The sequence below is a fragment of the Hordeum vulgare genome, chromosome 6H (genome assembly GCF_904849725.1).
Source record: "Hordeum vulgare subsp. vulgare chromosome 6H, MorexV3_pseudomolecules_assembly, whole genome shotgun sequence".
In the NCBI taxonomy this organism is placed as follows: domain Eukaryota; kingdom Viridiplantae; phylum Streptophyta; class Magnoliopsida; order Poales; family Poaceae; genus Hordeum; species Hordeum vulgare.
In genome coordinates, this window is record NC_058523.1 from 197,060,736 (window position 1) to 197,081,560 (window position 20,825).

The following is a 20,825-nucleotide window of genomic DNA, read 5'->3' on the forward strand; positions in this document are numbered from 1 at the left end:
GTGACTCCCATTGAATATTTGTTTTCTTGTGTCAAACCTAATGATTATGGGGCTGGATATGAATCCACTTTGGTTGAAAAGTGCCCCAATGATTCGGAGTCCATCTATCTTGATGCTAAAAGCATTGAAAGTGGAGTAGAAGATGTTAAAACTTTGAGTAGTAATGAAATTACTACCGTGGATTTCAAGGAATTCAATTGTGATAGTTGCTCCTTGATTGAATGTATTCCTTTGATGAAATCCATGCTAAACTCTCCACACGCTTATAGCCAAAACAAGGCCTTTAATGATCATGTCGTGGAAGCTATGATAAAATCTCTTGAAGAGAAACTTGAATTGTAAGTCTCTATCCCTAGAAAGCTTCATGATGAGTGGGAACCTACCATCAAAATAAAAATAAAAAACTATGAATGCAATGCTTTGTGTGATTTGGGTGCTAGTGTTTCGACGATTCCATAGTGTTTATGTGATGTTCTGGGTTTTAATGAGATTGAAGAGTGTTCTCTTAATTTGCGTCTTGCTGATTCTATTGTCAAGAAACCCATGGGAAGGATCAATGATGTTCTTATTGTTGCAAATAGGAACTATGTACCCGTGGATTTCATTGTGCTTGACATTGTTTACAATCCTACATGCCCTATTATTCTTGGTAGACCTTTCCTAAGGACTATCGGTGCTATCATCGATATGAAGGAAGGGAATATTAGATTTCAATTTATTTTAAGGAATGGCATGGAACACTTTCCTAGAAAGAAAATAAGATTGCCTTAGGAATCCATGATGAGGGCCAGTTATGGTTTGTGCAGCAAAGACGACGATACGTGATTCTATCGCTTTTATGCCTAGCTAAGGGCGTTAAACAATAGCGCTTGTTTGGAGGCAAACCAATGAATTTATATTTTTCTTTCTATTTTGTTGCGTCCAGACCATTACAATTCTGTTGTGATTGTGTTTTTTATGTTTCTTTTTGTTTGAGCCAAGCAAAACCTTTATGACTAGTCTTGCTAATGGTTGTTTGATCCTGCTGGAAAAAGACAGAAACTTTGCGCTCACGAGCTGATTTTTCATTTTTATTCAGAAAGAGCTTTTGAGTTGATTCTTTTTTCTACTGGTTGATATGCCTTTTTCCCAGGCAGTCGTAATTGTTCAGAGTTTTTGAGGTACCAGAAGTATACGAAGTATACAGATTGCTACAGACTGGTCTGTTTTTGATAGATTCTGTTTTTGTTGAGTTGGTTGCTTGTTTTGACGAAACTATGGTTAGTATCGGGGGGTACTAGCCATGGAAAAGTGAGAATACAGTAGCCCAACACCAATATAGATGGAATTCAAGTTGCTACAGTAACAAAAGAAGTGGTAGTTTGTTTTCTTGTACTAATGTTACCACAAGTTTCTGTTTAAGTTTTGTGTTGTGAAGTTTTCATGTTTTGGGTGATGTTCTCATGGACGATGAGATAAGGAGTGGAAAGATCTCAAGCTTGGGGATGACCAAGGCATCCCAAGAAAAATTCAAGGACACCAAAAAGCCTAAGCTTGGGGATGCCCAGGGAAGGCATCCCCTCTTTCGTCTTCAATCTATCGGTAACATTACTTGGATCTATATTTTTATTCACCACACGATATGTGTTTTGCTTGGAGCGTCTTGTATCGTAGGAGTCTTTTCTTTTTTTTGTTTCACAATCATCCTTTCTGCACAGCTTTTTGAGAGAGAGAGACATGCACTCATTGTGATTTTGCTAGAATGATCATAGTGCTTCACTTATATCTTTTGAGCTAGATACTTTTGCTCGATGTACTTCACTTATATCTTTTAGAGCACGGCGGTGCGTGACTTGGTAGTTGGCTTATGCTATGAAAGTAGTCCCAAATGTTATAGGTACCCAGAGAGGATGCAAACACCTCCATCTTCATGTGCATTGAGTAGAAAGAGAAGTTTCGATTCCTCTCAATTAGTTTTGAGACGTGGATTTGGTAATATTAGGAGCTATGTTAGTAGGGTGTTGTGAATCTAGAAATACTTGTGTTGAAGTTAGTGACTCCTGTAGCATGCACGTATGGTGAACCGCTATGTTAGAAAGTCGGAGCATAATTGATCTATTGATTGTCATCCTTTGTGTTGAGGTCGGGATCGCGCGATGGTTAACACCTACCAACCCTTCCCCTAGGAGTATGCGTTTAGCACTTTGTTTCGATTACTAATAAAAACTTTCGCAACAAGTATGTGAGTTCTTCATGACTAATGTGAGTCCATGGTATAGATGCACTTTCACCTTCCACCATTGCTAGCCTCTCTAGTGCCGCGCAATTCTCGCCGGTACACAAACCCACCATATGCCTTCCTCAAAACAGCCACCATACCTACCTACTATGGCATTTTCATAGCCATTCCGAGATATATAGCCATGCAACTCCCACCGTTCCGTTGCATGACTTGTGCCGTCACTCTCATATTGACATTGCATGATCGTAAGATAGCTAGCGAGATGTTTTCAACGTCATACCCCCTGCTAGATCGTTGCACATCCCGGTACACTGCCGGAGGCATTTCCTATAGAGTCATCATCATTTTGAGCTGTGAGTAAATAAAAGTGTGATGATCATCATTATTAGAGCATTGCTCCATTTGAGGAAATAAAAAAAAGAGGCCGAAGATCCCAAAAATATAAAAAAAGGAGAAAAGAAAAAAAGAGAGGCCTAAGAGCCCAAATGAAAAAAAGAAAAGAGAGAAAAAAGAGAAGGGACAATGCTACTATCTTTTCCACACTTGTGCTTCATAATAGCACCATGTTCTTCATCATTGAGAGTTTCTTGCTTTGTCACTAACATATGCTAGTGGGAATCTTCATTATAAAACTTGGCTTTGTATATTCCAATGATGGGCTTCCTCAAAATTGCCCTAGCTCTTCGTGAGCAAGCAAGTTGGATGCACACCCACTAGTTTTCCTTTTGAGCTTTCACATACTTATAGCTCTAGTGCATCTCTTGTATGGCAATCCCTACTCATTCACATTGATATCTATTAATGGGCATCTCCATAGCCCTTTGATACGCCGAGTCAATGTGACCATCTCCTCCTTTTTGTCTCACAACCACCACCACACTCTATTCCACTTATAGTGCTATATCCATGGCTCACACTCATGTATTGCGTGATAGTTATTAGAAGTTTGAGAAAGTAAGAGTGCGAAAACAATTACTCGGCCAATACCGGGGTTGTGCATGATTTACATTAGTTGTGTGAGGATGATGGAGCATAGCCAGACTATATGATTTTGTAGGGATAACTTTCATTGGCCTTATTATTTTGAAAGTTCATGATTACCTTGCTAGTTTGCTTGAAGTATTATTGTTTTCATGTCAATAGCAAACTATTGATTTGAATCTTACGGATCTGAACATTCATGTCACGTGAAAGAAGTTGCAAAGGACAACTATGCTAGGTAGCATTCCACATCAAATAATCATTCTTTATCACTTCCCTACTCGAGGACGAGCAGGAGTTAAGCTTGGGGATGCTTGATACGTCTCCAACGTATCTATAATTTTTGATGGTTTCATGCTATTATCTTGTCAAACTTTGGATGTTTCGCATGCCTTTTATATATTTTTTGGGAATAAATTATTAACTCAGTGCCAAGTGCGAGTCCCTATTTTTTCCATGCTTTTACCCCTTACAGAGGAGATTTTGAAACAGAGTCCAAACGGAAGAAAATACCCAAAAAGATTTTTTCCGTAATGTAAGAAGATCGGGAAGCATGAGAGCCAAGGCAGGGGGGCCCAGGGGCCCCACAAGCCCCCACCCCACGGCCAGTGGGAGGCCGCGACCCACAGGCTTATGGGTCCGCTGGGCACCCTCTGCCCTAGGGGTTGCGCCTATATATTCCCTAAAAATCCCAAAAAAACCAGGAGATCATCGAAAGTACTTTTCTGCCGCCGCAAGATTTTGTCTCCGCAAGATCCCATTTGGGGCACTTCTTGGTGCCCTGCCGGAGGGGGGATTCAGACACGGAGGACTTCTTCATCAACACCATGACCTCTTCGATGGTGCGTGAGTAGTTCACCATAGACCTACGGGTCCATAGCTAGTAACTAGATGGCTTCTTCTCTCTCTTGGATCTTCAATACAAAGTTCTCCATGATCTTCATGGAGATCTATCCAATGTAATCTTCTTTTCCGGTGTGTTTGTCGAGATCCGATGAATTGTGGATTTATGATCAGAATATCTATGAATCTTATTTGAGTTTCTTCTGATCTCTCTTATGCATGATTTCATATCCTTGTAATTCTCTTCGAGTTGTGGGTTTTGTTTGGCCAACTAGATCTATGATTCTTGCAATGGGAGAAGTGCTTGGTTTTGGGTTCATACCGTGCGGTGACCCCACCCAATGACAGAAGGGGTAGCGAGGCATGCATCATGTTGTTGCCATCAAGGGTAAAAAGATGGGGTTTTCATCATTCGTTTGATATTATCCCTCTATATAATGTCATCTTACTTAAGGCGTTACTCTGTTCATCATGAACTAAATACACTAGATGCATGCTGGATAGCGGTCGATGTGTGGAGTAATAGTAGTAGATGCAGAAAGTATCGGTCTACTTGTCTCGGACGTGATGCATATATGTATGATCATTGCCTTAGATATCGTCATGACTTTGCGCGGTTCTATCAATTGCTCGACAGTAATTTGTTCACCCACCGTGATATTTGCTATTTTGAGAGAAGCCTCTAGTGAACACTATGGCCCCCGGGTCTACTCCACACCATATTTTCAGCCTTACACTTTTACTTCGTTGCACTTTCCGCCTTCAGATCTCACTTTGCAAACAATCTTGAAGGGATTGACAACCCCTTTGAAGCGTTGCGTGCAAGCTCGTTTGTGTTTGCGCAGGTACTCTGGACTTGACGAGACCCTCCTTCTGGATCGATACCTTGGTTCTCAAACTGAGGGAAATACGTACTGCTCCTGTGCTGCATCACCCTTTCCTCTTCAAGGGAAAAACCGACGCAAAACAAGAAGTGGAAAGAAGAATTCCTGGCATTGCTTGGGAAGGACTTTTATTGCCGTAGCAAGGGCCTTGTTAACCAGATCGCAGAAGGTCCGAGATTCACAGACAACCAGTTGATACTGGAGTGATTGCTGCAGTCCTTCCATAATGCATTACACCTTTGCGGGCTCAGTGTTGACGTCCTCTGATGCATATCTCGATAGGAGGTTAAACTTCTGCACATAATCCTTGACGGTTCCATTGTCTTGCCTTAAAGCTCGGAATTCCTGCTTCTTAATGGTCATCATTCCCGGAGGAAGGTGAGCAGCGCAGAATCATTCCTTGAATACTGCCCAAGTGATAGCTTGTCCTTCTCGCATGACCCGGAACCCGTCCAACAAAGCTCTAGCCGTGCCTCCGAGACAGTGAGAAGCATAAAGGATTTTCTCGTGATTATTGGTGCACTTGACCAGCGCGAGGAGGTCTTCGATAGTACAGATCCAGTCATCGGCATCCAATATTTCAGTCGTCTCCGTGAATATAGGAGGCGTAGTCTGCATAAACTCAGATATAGTAGAGCGACCATTGCCATTTCCGTTTTGTGGCGGATTGTTCACCAAGACTTGAGCCAACTGTTGGATGGCAGCATTATTTGCTTGGCATTCCTCTCAAAGAGCTTGGAGGAACTAAGCTACTGTTAGGCTCTCCAGAGGAGGCGGTGGCGGAGGAGTGTCACCTTGCTGCTGCTCGTGGTGATCTCCAGCTTGAGCGTTCCTACCAGTTCCTTTCTGCTGGCCACAGGAGGCAAAGCCGGGGTTACCGAAGGTGCTGGTGCGAGTTGAAATCACCATCCTGTTAGGGGGAGTAGACAAGTCAATATGCCTAATTAGCCGGGAATCATAAGGGATGATGCTCTAATAAGTGGATTTGGTGTCGTGCTAGTGCGAGATTTTTAAACAAAGGTTTTTTGGAAAGCTAATGCATTAAATTTAAAACAAGTGATGTAGTCTCTTACAAGCTGCCTAAGGCAGAAATGCGGCTTGCATCATACATGCTCACACAACACTCATGGTTCACATGAACCAATACATGGACTCACTATATTTGGGGAAAGACTCCTGATGGCCTAAGTCATACTCCTAAGTTCCGCACTTCTCGGTCTCGTAGCCAGGTTCTATAGGGTCTTCGTCTTCATCTTCATCGGTACTTTCCTCCTTCACAGGTGTGGGAGATGGAAGGGGTCCATCACGGCGTCTATTAGTCGGCAAAGCAGTGAGGAGCTCAGTGTACTCTTTCGTGGGCAGATGGCGACTCTGAATAGGAGTGTCCTAGAGCGATGGTATTCCTCCTCGGAAGGCAATGGCTAACTGCCCTCCGGGTGCTCCTTCCTTCTTGACCTTGCGGTTCATCATCTTTTCTACGCGAAGTAGGTCCTTGACTTGGTGAAGTTCTTAGCGAAGCGTCATTGACTCCCTGTTCAGAAGGTGAGTCAAGGTGTCGGAGGAGAGGCTGAAGTAGGTCTGAAACCTTAGTAGGGTCTCGTCCCCTGTAGATGGGTTGACTGTCTGACTCCCGTCAATCCTATCCTTAATAAAAGGCAGGTGACGAGTAGCTGGCTCATTAGCCATCTCGGGAAGGATGTCGCGGAGACGCACGAGTGCCTCTCGTGCGGCTGTCTCTACTGCCAACATCAGATTCTCCATCTGTGGTCCTTCGAAGAACCAACTAGTTAGGGAGTCGTTAGCCTTCACTATCACGTTCACATGATATTCTTTGGAGTCGGCGTAGACCCAGTGCTCGTGGTAGAGGAAGATGGACGTGCGGCGTACTTGACACTTCTCGAGGCTATCTCCCAAAAGTAGGGGAAAGCCAGTCTCCCGAAGCATCTCAGGTATGGCGGCCATCCACAAGGTTGTAGGAGAGGGTCATAATTTTTTGGTGGTGCAAAAATCTCAAGTGTAAAGGTTGAATGCACTACTCACCTCGGCTATCGTCCATGCTACCTAAGGCTTCCTACAGTCAGGATGGCTCTGCTACCAGCTCTGTGGGGACCCCGACTTACGAGTCGAGATCGCCAAATGAACGTGCTCCGTGATCCTCATAGGTGGTAGGATCATGCTCAAAATGCAAGTGCCCTGAAGGAGATATCGGAAACATCACTTCAATGATTTACCGAATCTTATGATCACATGCAACGAAAATATTTGCTCTACTAGCATGCAGTATTGTAATAGCTCAGACATGCTCAAAGGGTTGCTTGCCTTGATCAGGTAAGTATCCGGGGTCTTCGGCGTCTTCAAGTCCAACTCCTTCGTCAAACGTTGTTTCTATCATTGTAATAAATAAAAAGCAATAAGTAGCTCACTCAAAAACAGATCACAAAGTCACTTTAAAAATGTTCTTTAATTCTGATAAATCCATATTGTTATTTAAAAAATATTTGTCTCTAGTTTTAGTGAAAGCACTATTTTTAAAATCAATTGAACAGAAGCAAAACTATTCCAATTAGCATTTTTAATTATTATAAAACAGAAAACTTTTCCTAAAAATTTGTGTAAAGGCTCTGTTTAATACTACTCATTTTTAGAAGAATAATGGTGGAAGAATCATCAATTTTCACTAGTTAATACTACTCTTTTAAAACGGAGTTTAAAAATAAAAATAAAAAGGGGCAACAACCCTGGCCTGGCACGGCCTGGGGCTGGGCCGGCCCAGATGGCCAGCTAGTAAGCCTGCCCACGTGTGCGCGCCGCCATGTTCAAACCTGACGCGCGGGCCCCTGCGACAGCGGCTGTGGGGCGCGAGGGAGGGGTGGATGGGCCACCGACAGGTGGGGCACACTTGTCGGGGTCGTCTTCCACCTTTGGACAAAGGGGAAGGGAGGGACGCCGGCATGGCTACCGACGTCCTCACGCCCTAACAACGGCGGGAATGGGTCCGGCTCGTTGTCGCCTACCTGCTGGTTGTCCAGTCGACGACCGGGGGGGTCCTGGTTCACTGGCTACGAGGTGGCCGCGGCGGAGTGGTTTCGGTCAACGTTGGGGATGGTGGCTATGTGCACGAAATCGATCAGGGAAGAGCGGGGAAAGGTTCCTGGGGTCACGGTGAATACATAGGAGGGCAGAGGGGCGCGAGAACCGCCGTGTAGCCGGAGATCGACCGGAGCTCCAAGGCGGAGGGGCCTCGGACGATCTCGAGCACCGGGGCTCGTCTTGATCGAGGGGGTGGCTAGGGAGACGATTGGGGCCTAGGTGGAGTGGAGTGACGGGTGCTGGAGCGAGGGGGTGGCCTATTTATAGGCCCGCGACGCTGCACCAGGCGGGAAGCGCCGGTGGTTTCACCGTGGCGCGCAGGGGGGCGCAGAGAGATGTTGGGGTCGAAACCACGGTCTGAGAAAGTGGTTTTGGACCCCGAGCTCACTGCGAGAGAGGGGGGAGTGAGGAGTGGCGCTTGCGTGGCTGCGCTCCTCTAGACGAGCCTGGTGCGTGCGAGTACGCATCGCACCGGCCCTGAACTCGGGAAAGGAGGGGACCTGGGGGCTGCCTGATGCAGTGGAGTTGTCGGGGGAGAGGAGGAACACCGTGAGGAGGCTGGAACTGGCCTTGGGAGGTTGACCCCACGTCGGTTGCTCCCTATAGCGCGCCGAGATTGCAGCTTTGGCATGCCACGGCATGCTGGCACGCTCTGGGGCGCCTTGGACAAGTCTGGCGTGTCCTGGGTTCTTGCTTGGAGATGCCTAGCCGTTTGAATACCGTGGGAGCATCTACTAGTCAAAGGAGGGGTGGTAAACAGATGATGTGAGCCTTGGGTTGAAGCTTAGATTGGGTTTTGGGCTTTTCTACTTAGAACCAGAGAAGGGCAACTCGTCTGGAGTTGGGCATTGATGTTGGCGACCTAATCTAGGAGTTTGAGAGAAAGGGAATGGGTGTAGGTGCGGTTAAGTGGGGTTTTGCCATACTGTCAAAGCTGACAGTGGTTTGGGGTGGTTACACTCCACCATTGGCTATGAAACGTAACAGGGCTACATTTGGTGCAAAAACATGAGGCTGCACCAAGTTTGGGCTCCATAGGACAAGTTTAGCAATGTAAACTTGAAATTACTCCTAAATGGCCACATCTGTCCCTTCCGAAGGGAGTGTGGGCAAATCAAGTCCCACAAATCCCAATTTTGGCAGAGGCTCCACATTTGAGGTATTAGGCACTCCTGCAAATTTTCAGCTCCATTTGATAAACTTTGCTGTGCAGAGTTGCTCTAACTTCATACTATATAGAAAGGGTTTTGGAATTATTTGGTGTCCCTAACCACCTTGGATCAAGGTGAAACTTCATATGGGCACCAAATATGGCTTAGGAAGGTCACTGGAATTTCCTAGGAATTTAATGAGAATATTTCCTTTGGAAATATTTCAAAAGGTTAAAACAGACATAATAGGTTTTCAGGATTTTACTCAATTATTTAGAATATAAATGGGGTTGAAAATCTTATGTACGGAAAATATATGTCGTTTGAGTATCTCCAAATTTTATGTATTTTTCCATATAGGAATATCATTTCTGGCCTCAGAAATGGACATGCAAATAAAATAGGAAAACAATTTATAAATTAATTATTTTATGGTTTTGGTAAGCTAGAATAGTTTTAGAACCCAATCACCAACTTTGGGTAAGAGCACTCCCTTGCCAACAAGGACTTGTGGTGCAACCCAAAGCAGGGTTTGAAATAATCAGAAATAAGAAAAAGGATTTTGAGAATATTTAAGTTATGAAAAATATGGTTTTGCTAATACACAATCAAGAATACAAGCATCCAATGAAAACCATGGCACTCACGTCATTGATTTTGGAATAGTTTTAATGAACTCAGATTTTTGAAATACAGTAAAAGTGAAGCGAAAATAGGGTGTGACATCTATGATCTATAGTTCTATATTTTTTGAAACTTTGGTAACTTGTTGCCAAAGGGGGAAATGTATAGACCATAGACTTCAGAAGCTCTCTCTCTCTCTCTCTCAAAGTATACGATCTATACATTTCTCCCCCTTTGGCAACAAGTTACCAAAAAGTTCAAAAAGTATAGAAATTCTCATCTCTCTGAGCAGCTGATGACGGAGTCGACAGAAGAGCATCCACGAAAGCATCTGCTGAATGTCCTGGAGCTGGAGGTGTTGATACAGGAGGTGCTTGAGTAGGAGCTGGTGCTGAAGGTGCTGAAGCTTGAGCTAAAGATGTCTGTCTGGTCTCCTAAGCAGGTACAACAGCTGACCTAGGCCTGGTGCTGAACTGAGTAGTAGTGGGAGGAGGAGACTCTTCTTCATCACCATAATCTTCATCATCTTCCTCATATGTGCACGAAAGATCCATTGAGTCAACTTCATGTTGAAGTTGTTTGACTATGGTGGCTAACTCAGTAACCTTCATATCCATGTCATGAAATTTAGTTTCCACGACCCTCTCACGGCTTTTCTGACTTTGCAGTATCTCCTTGATGTTGTTCTCCATGCCTTGGACGGAGCTAACTAGAAATGACATTTTCTCAGCTTGAGTTCGCGGCTGTGGAACTGGTGGTGGCCTATTTCTAGCAGCCTCAGCTGCCATTCTTGGTGCAGCTGAGTTAGGATCATTGTCGTCCATTACCACTTCATTATCTTCAAACCGTGGATGAAGAGGTAGATGGGGATGGTAAAGTAGATACCCATGCTTGCCTAGGTTGGCTTTGATAAGCATCGAAATGTAAGAGGCATATCCACATGACCTCTTATGATCCGCAGCAGTTCTTCGGATAGTCTCTACTATCAAATCCATCACTCTGAATCTGGTATGGGTGTCTAGAACGTGCAGCAGGTTGATGGAATGTCCTCTGATCATGTTTTCATCACCTGATTTATGCATCAAGGTGTGTCTTAGAATAGTGTTTGTAGTAGGAATACTTGCTTGCAGAAAGTACATAGAACCCATGTTGTGACTAGCCAATTACTTGTGTGCAATTGTCTTGTACATATTGTCCATTGTGTTGTGACTTTGGTTTGCTTCCGAGTACACATCAACATCTCGATCTTCCTGCTTTGGGGCACCAATGATTTTGGCTCACTCATCAATTCTAGCTTCGTACCTGTGACCATCAGTCAGCCATACCAAAGAACAATCACCATAGAAATGAACAGTTGCATAAAATTAAATGATAAGCTCGTCATTCCATGGGGTCATCTCTTTACCAACAAACTTCTCAATGTCCACTAGCCTGAAATTTTCTTGGACATGGGGCAAGAAATTATCATTCTAATAGAAATCTTGTTGTTCCTTGGTGTGAAACCTTGGATCAACAACAGTTCTTCTTCTGACAGCATATGGATCAATAGCTCTCCACTTTCTCAATCCGGCATCCTTCCTCTTCTTCATATCCTCTTCTACTAGATGAGCAACATTGTGAATTGGCAAGGTTGGTCTGAGCTTCCTAAGGACTGGTGCACTCTCATCTTCTACCTCCTCTGCAGCATGGGCACTGGATGATGGCCTTTGTTCTTGCCAGCTGCAGGTATGTCCTTGGTAGTCCTCTTGGGATCTTCATCCTTCTTTGCTTTGGTAGGAGGATTAGGAGCAGATTTCATTGTATCAGCCATAAGCTTCTTCTTCTTGGGACGAACATGGATCTCCTCAGGAGCTTCTTCCTTAGCAGCTTCTTCACGGTCTTCATACATTGAAGTCCTTCTCCAACAAGATGAACCGTTTTCTTCCTGGGCCTCTTCACACTAGCCTTCTTGGCAGGTACATTACTCGTATGTGTTGTGCTCTTCCTGGCATAGTCAGGTGCTTTCAGATCAGTAGGAGTAGTATTTACCTTCGTGACAACCTTCCTTGGATCCATTGGAGGAGCTCAAGTTTCCTCCGGCAAAAAGTCTGAGTCCTCTTCAATAGAATTCAGCTTCTTCCTCTACCTGGTGCCTGCCTTGGGCAAACCATGGGAGCTGGGAGAACTTGGGTCAGAGTCAGACTTCTTTGGACTAGTGCCTGGGTCCATCTCTACACTTGCTCTCTGAAATCATTCTGACTATCTTCTGAACCAGACATCTGTGTCACAGAAGCACAAACTCAGCAGTAAACAATAGAACCTGTGAAGTAGATATAGGAAAGACAGAAGGGATGAGCATCAAAAAATTTAGATGTTTTTGAAAACTGAACACAGAAATCCTTAGTTTTAACTTTGTGCAGAACACATATCGGTGGAACCGAGTTTGAACTTTCGGATTCACCGAGACACATGAACTCCTTAACAGAAACTTGGTCATCATTTTGGTGGAACCAAAAATGACAACTCGGTCTCACCGAGTCCATTCTCAGCAACCCTAGGTTCAAGATCGGTAGCATCGAGTTTTGCAACTTGGAGGCACCGAGATGGGGTCTCCGGATAGTTAACCCTAAAAATTTCCTAGTTCTCTAATCTATGGATTCATCTGATGGATGGAGAGGATACACATGGTGGCTTGTTGATAAATCTTCCCATTGAATAAGAATTAGATGAGGAACGCAGAGGGGATCCGAACCATACCCTAATTTGGTGGTGGTCCGGCTACAGCGGGGACGAGGGTGAAGTTCCGACGGCGGCGGCGATTCCGAGCGGTGGAGTTGCACGGTGAGTAAAGGGCAACATTCAGGGGTCCAGAGGCAGCGTAGGGTTTTGGGATGAAAGAGCTTTGACGAAGTGAGATCAAAGATTTGGTATGCTGGATTTATATACCCATTCTCTCTCGGTGTCACCGAGATTACGAAATCAGTGTCACTGAGTTCCTCAACTGTCATTGATAGGGAAACTCAGTGTAACCGAGTTTGTGATTTCGGTGTTACAGAGATGGAAACCTAGATCAACTTTGGATTTCGGTGTAACCGAGTTTGTGAAGTTGGTTTGACCGAGTTCATTCACAAAGAGGTTTTGGAAGTCAACCATTGACCATACGGAACTCCGAGTGCACCTTCACACAGAGGGATCGACAAGTGCTTGTTCGAGTTTTGTGACGAAGCATGAATAGAACTTGAGATGAGATATCATAGATAGCTAGAGAAGGGTCCTACGCATTCTTGTCCATCCAATTGGCAAAAGATAAATCAAGAGCCAAATAACAACAATTGGATGTCCTCAAATGAGCAAACACATGCACACCAACATGCTCACACAATAAGATGATAGATAAAATATGGTGAACATGCACAAACATCCTAGCAGCTACCAAGCACTTGGGCGATGACAAAGTCATCTATATATGAGTATATTGACTTAGGATCCAAGTAAGAATACTTCATCATAGGTCATACTCATCGTTAAGCACAAGTGGGGTTACCACTTTTAGATAAGCATTAATATGTTCATATCCTTAGGAGATGCTTATACTCAAGTCTTAGAGTAAAGCTTCCCCTTGATATGACATCCCCCAAAGAGGGATCAACTAACCTTGGGTTTTGTCGTAAAAGACATCAAGTAGGTGAAGTAGTTGTGGATGCTCAATGTTGATGAAGATCATCTTGAGTTGGGAGCAATCCTTGTTGTTTTCATACTCTTCTCACCTACATGGTTTTGTCCGAAAGAAAAAGGAACATATGCAAGAATATCTATGGACAAGGAGTGAGACACAAAAGGGATGATGTCCAAAGATGCATTAATTACCTTTTTCCTTGCTTACCTTTGAGGGAATGTGTGACTCCTTGAAGTAATGCATATGGTTGAGGTTGATTGCAAATAGTTCTTGGCAAAATGAATAAGAGTGAATATCATTGGTAGAGTCATCCCTCAATAACTTCTAGTTCTTCCTCTTGGGGATCCACACCAAATTGATGGGAATCCTTGGAGTTATAGTAGCACTAGTTGAGGTAGAGCTAGTAGTGTCCTTGGGAACCCACTTGACCTCGACTTGGGGTTCTCCTTCAAATAGGTCAATGTCATCTTGAAGCTTTCCCTTGCCTTTGTGGTCTTGTGGTAGAAGGCCATCTTATGAGCTTGTTCCTTCGGGAGGAGTGGGATCACACTTCTCCTCTTGGGGAACAGACATAGAAGTGGGGTATGGACTTTATCCCCAATTATCTTCGTTGACGTTGAAGTAGCCAACACCTTGTTTCTTCCGATGTCCTCCTTGCTTGCGCACAATTTCCTCGATTTATTTACTTTCGGCAAGAATCTTGAAGACACCTCTCTATATAATCCCTTTCAATAGATCATTTTCATGCTCAAGTGTAACTTGGCTAGGAGAATCATTGGTGGAATCTATAGAGGTACTAGCAACAACATTATTAGATTTAGCTTTAGCATTGTTGTTACTAGATGAAGAAACTTTCTTGTCTTTGTTACTAGTGTTCCTAGGTTTAACTTGTGGAACGAAATTAGACAAGAGTAATCGTTTGGCTAGATAAGAAGAACTCTTCTTTCGAAGATCATCGTTGATCACTTTTAAGAACTCATGCTCTTGATCCAAGTAGAGCTTGCGTAGCTTCTCATGGGTTCTTGCAACTCTCTATGATCTTCAGAGTAGTCTCATGAGCTAACTTAAGAGTGTTTAATTCTTGAGTTAGTCGTTCAATTTCTTTCTGATCATCATCATTCGATTTCTCTTGACTAGCATGATAATTATCAAGTTCATTTCATTGCAATCACTGGTCTTATCAAAGAGCAAGTCATCTTCTGCTAGCAAGTCATCCTCATCACTATTAAACTCAAGATACTCGGGGTGTGATACCTCGGGGCCTTTAGCCATGAAGCAATTTCCGAACCCCTCATTTGGTGAGTCAAATAGGTCGTAGGAGTTGGTGGAAACAAGTGCAATGCCGGCAACACCTTCATCTTGACTATAATCGGAGTTGGATTGATAGCTTCTCTTGGAGTGGTGATCAGACTCGGAGCCAGAAACCCAATCACCAACACGAGCTTGATGTCTTCTTCTTGAGCTGCTCTTGGTGTATTTGTCCTTCTTCTCCGATTCCTTGCCTCTCCGTGAGTGTCTTCGTTCATAGTGATCTTTTCTACTCCTTCTCTCTCTGTGAGCTGACTCATCTCTTGAGATTCATCTTCGAGGTGACTCTTATCTTCTTTTGTAGGGATCCGCATTGGAGTTGTGTTCGGGCTTCCCACAATTGTAGCAGTTTCGGTCACGACTAGACGAATGCTTCTGTTCATGTCTCGAGCTTGAGGTTCTCTCTTTGCCTCTACTCTTGTAGATTTTGTTGAATTTTCTGACCATGAGGCCTATCTCTTCATCAGTGACAAGATTGTCCTTTGAAGCAGCGGGAGCATCACATGAATCTTTGTAAGCACCGGTTGACTTGTTGTGCAGCTCATCTTTGTCCTTGAGTGACATCTCATGAGCAACAATCCTACCGATGACTTCAGTTGGCTTGAGATCTTTGTAATTTGGCATCATTTAGATCAATGTGCACACTGTGTCATACTTGTCATCGAGAGCTCAAAGTATCTTCTTGATTATGAATTTTTCAGTCATCTCTTTGCTTCCTAAGCCGGCAATCTCATTCGTGATTAGAGCTAGCCTAGAGAACATTTCAGTGATAGCTTCACAATCCTTCATCTTGAACTAGTCAACTTAGATTCTCCAACGGAATCAGTACCTTTGTGCATATCAACCAAAGTATCCCAAATTTATTTTGCATTCTCAAGAAGATTGATTTTGTTGAATTCTTCGGGGCATAGGTAGTTGAAGATGATGTCGCATGCTTGAGCATTAAGTTGCAACATCTTCAGTTCATCAGCTGTCGCATCACGACCAGGTTCATGCCCTTCTCCAAATAAGTTACATTGCACGCCAACACGAATAAAAGCCCAAATATAAGGATTAAAGCCAAGAATACGCATTTTGATTTTATGCTTCCAACTAGCAAAGTTAGTGCCATCGAAATATGGACCTCTACGTTGATAATTTCCCTCACTAGATGCCGTACTCTCCTAGGTTGTTAAACGAAAGAAATGGAGACCAAAGCTATGATACCACTTGTAGGATCGAAAGTATGTCTAGAGGGGGGGTGATTAGACTACTTGACAAGATAATTTTTTTGCATTTTCCCAATTTTACTTGAGATGCAGCAACAGTAGTTATAGCAAGTCAAGTACACCCTATACATGCAGTTCTAATAGTATAGCAGCGGAAAGTAAAACATGCAAGTGTAAAGTAGAGCAGTAAGGTAGGGAGATCAAACGCATGAGTTTGAAACGACGATTTTGGCATGGTTCCAATAGGTGGCACTATCGTACGTCCATGTGAGTGGAGTGTTCAACCCACGGAGGGTAACGGTTGCGAGAGTCCACGGAGGGCTCCACCCACGGAGGGTCCACAAAGAAGCGGCCTTGTCTATTCCACCATGGCTTCCATCCATGAAGGACTAGCCTTACTCATGGTAGATCTTCATGAAGTAGGCGATCTCCTTTCCCTTACAAACATCTTGGTTCAAATCCACAACACGAAGTAGGAGGCTCCCAAGCAACACCTAACCAATCTAGGAGGCACCACCCTCCAAAAGGTAATAGATGTGGTAGATCAATGAAATACTTGCTCTTGTGTTTCTAAATATAGTCTCCTTAACACTAAATCACTCTCTCACATGATATGCTCGGATAGGAGAGGCTGATTTGGTGGAAAGCAGTTTGGGGAGGCTCTATATCAAGTTTCAAATGATTGGATTGGAATATCTTGGTATCGACAGATGAGTAGATGGTTCTCTCTCAGAAAATGGATCTGGCAATGAAGTATGTGTTCTGAGTGCTTCTCTCATGAATGAGAGGTGGGCGAAGGGTTATATATAGGCAGTAGCCAAAATCCAACCGTTACACACAACAGAGCAAACTCGGTGGTACCGATTAGCACTAAAGGTGTAAAATTTTGAATCTCAGTGAGACCTATATATGAAACTCGGTGGTACCGAAAAGGTGACTAACTATCAGATGGCCATACTCCATGGCACTTGTACTCGAACTCGGAAATTCCAATTTTGTGTACGAGGCAACAGAATGTTGGTCACCCAAACTCAGTAGCACCGACTTGGTTCGGTTGCACCAGTTTGGTGGGAATGGTTAGGGTTATGTCTGAAGTCAAACTCGGTGGGTCCGATATGGAAATGTTGGTGACACCGAATTTGTGTATGTGGGGTTTGACAGAGTGGACATGTGGGAAGAATGACTGAGTATTTTGGTGGCTAACTTGGTGCATTTTGAGCAATCAGTTTATTTTACTACCTCACCCCGCTTTGATAGTATTGGCTTTCCTATGGACTCAAAAGTGATTTCTCACAAATATAAACTGGTTAGTCTTCTAGCTTCAAGCTTGAGCCAACATTATTCCTTTCTTGCATGCAGGGGTATCTCCACATAAACCTTTAGCTATAGCATCTTTTGAACTTTTCTGAAATATACTTGGAAAAAATATTAGTCCAATTATGCATATGCTGTGATCAATTATCAAAATCACCCTAGGGAGCAATTGTGCTTTCAAAGTGTCACATAGGGCACAAAATAAAGTTTGAGTGTCAAAAAAGGGAAAAACAAAATTTTAAGGGTCAAAAAGGGAAGCAAATTTTAAGAAAGGGCCAAATAAGGAATTCTCTGTATGAATAAACCCCATCCTTTTATCCTTAGTGGCAACAATACAAAGACAAGTATTGTCCCTTTCTATCATTAGGATATAGAGCAATGCCAAAGTGAACCCACTACAACGTACCTCTCGCACTGAAGAAATATCAATCTAGTTGGACAAACTATATCAATAGATTGGAGAGAAATACAAAGTTATCATATAATCATACATATGTAAAGAAGGATAGGCAAGGAACTCAGTATTATTTCATGAACAATCTAAACATATACCCACAATTCATTGGATCCCAACTAATGCCGAGCACAAGAAGATTACATTGAATAGATCACCGCGAAGATGCGGTGCACTCTGTATTGAAGATTAATAGAGAGAGAAATAGCCATCTAGGTACTAACTACGGACCCGTATGTCTTTGGTGAACTACTCACACATCACCATGGGAGCAACAGGGTTGATGTAGAGGCCTCCATGATCGACCCCCCTCCGACAGGGCATCGGAACAGGGCTCGAGATGGGCACACGGCAGAACACGAGTTTTTGGTGGAAAAAAGTGTTTTGGGGGGCTCTCTAGGATTTTTGGGATTAATGAGAATTTATAGGCCAGAGTGGGACCTCGGGAGGGACCTAAAGGGGCCACCACATAACAGGGTGCGGCCACCCCCGTGGGCGCGCCCTGTTGTGTGCTGGCTCCCTCATGTGGCCTCTGGTCTTCTCTCGAAGCTTCGAGGTATTCTTTTGGTCTATAAAAATCATCAAAACGTTTCATGGCAAGTGGAGTTCATTTGGTACTATAAACCTGAAAAGCTAAAAACACGTAGAAAACCACAACTGGCACTTGACACTGGGTTTATATGTTAGTGCTCAAAAATAATATGAACGGGCCTAGAAACACCCAAAAGTATCCTAGAATGATAATACTATAGCATGGAACAATAAAATATTATAGATACGTTGGAGACGTATCACGTACTTCTAACTTCATTCCCGCAAAATAGTTTCATATTTGTTCAAGGTAAAGTAAGTGTTTGCATGCAAAGAGTTGTATCGGTGGTGGATAGAACTTGATAGAATATTAATTCTACCATTAGCTCCTTGTTGGGTTCGACACTCTTACTTATTGAAAAAGGCTATAAATGATCCCCTACACTTGTGGGTCATCAAGACCTTTTTATAGTGCCTTTGTGAGGGAGCAATAGTGTGGGGTTGATATTCTCGTGTGTGCTTGTTTGCTTTATCACTAAGTAAATTTATTTTCTATTATAAGTTGTTTTATATCTCTAGTTATGGGAATGGACATGAGGTACTAACAAAATTAGTTGTACTTGCTACTGATGGAGATGGGGAACCTCCTAAAACCCTCGATGTTGGTTATGTGAAAAACATTAAATACTATGAGAATCCTCAGAAATCTCCATTCAACTTGATAATGGAAGACACCTTGGATCAATGTGAGTACTTTAGGGATTATTGCTTGACTCAAAAAGGGAACCACTTATGGTATCAAATTGAAATGTTGCATTGATATTAGAGATTGCAACTTTATCCATGGATCTGGATACCCACAGTTACCCGATCTAGTTGGGCAAGGGTATGGAGCACATTTCTGCCCATGGATCCGTGGATGTGCATATCCGCGAACAGCGGGGTTGGGCACGATTATAAATTTTGATCCATGGGTATCCAATGGATACCTGTATGATATGTGGGCCCATATGGCACCAACGCTAGACTAAGCAAATGTCCAACCTCAAGTCACTCGCAGTCATGAAAGGTCAAAGCCCCGCCCATGTTGCCTAATCCCCCAAAACTCCACTAACCTAATTACTAAACTTGATCTAAGTTATTGAACAATGATGAACTATTTAGATATTGGGAAGGATTTATGATGATTTTTCTATGCCCATGGAGCTCCTTGGGTATTTGTGTATCCAATGGATTTGGGCATGGGCACAATTTGTGCCCATGGATGATTTGGTGGATGGGCAGATGGTAGGAATAAGTGTGATGGGTTGGATTTGGACCAGTTCCACCCGCCCTAAACCCGACCCGTTGCCATGCTGGAAATATGCCCTAGAGGAAATAATAAATTAGTTATTATTATATTTCTTTGTTCATGATAATCATTTATTATAGATGCTATAATTGTATTGAATGAAAACATAGATAAATGTGTGGATACATAGACAAAACAATGTCCCTAGCAAGCCTCTAGTTGGCTAGCTAGTTGATCAAGGATAGTCAAGGTTTCGTGGTGATACGTCTCCAACGATCTATAATTTTTGATGGTTTCATGCTATTATCTTGTCAAACTTTGGATGTTTTGCATGCCTTTTATATATTTTTTGGAACTAACTTATTAACTCAGTGCTAAGTGCAAGTTCCTGTTTTTTCCATGTTTTTTACCCCTTTAAGAGGAAATTTTGAAACGGAGTCCAAACGGAAGAAAATCCCCGAAAAGATTTTTTTTGGAATGGAAGAAGATCGGGGAGCTTGGGAGCCAAGGCAGGGGAGCCCCAGGGGCCCCACAAGCCCCCACCCTGCAGCCAGGGGGGTGGCCGCGCCGTCCAGGCTTGTGGGCCCGCTTGACGTCCCCTGACCTAGGTCTTTCGCCTATATATTCCCATAAATTCCAGAAAAAATCAGGAGATCATCGAAATCAATTTTCCGCCGCTGGAAGCTTCTGTCTCCGCAAGATCCCATCTGGGGCACGTTCTGGTGCCCTATTGGAGGGGGATTCGGACACGGAGGGCTTCTTCATCAACACCATGACCTCTCCGATGATGCGTGAGTAGTTCACCATAGACCTACGGGTCCATAGCTAGTAACTAGATGGCTTCTTCTCTCTCTTGGATCTTCAATACAAAGTTCTCCATGATCTTCATGGAGATCTATCCGATGTAATCTTCTTTTGCGGTGTGTTTGTCGAGATCCGATGAATTGTGGATTTATGATCAGATTATCTATGAATCTTATTTGAGTTTCTTCTGATCTCTCTTATGCATGATTTCATATCCTGGTAATTCTCTTCGAGCTCTGGGTTTTGTCTGGCCAACTAGATCTATGATTCTTGCCATGGGAGAAGCGCTTGGTTTTGGGTTAATACAGTGCATTGACCTCACCCAGTGACAGAAGGGGTAGCGAGGCACGCATCGTGTTGTTGCCATCAAGGGTAAAAAGATGGGGTTTTCATCATTGGTTTTATATTATCCCTCTACATCAAGTCATCTTGCTTAAAGCGTTACTCTGTTCGTCATGAACTCAAT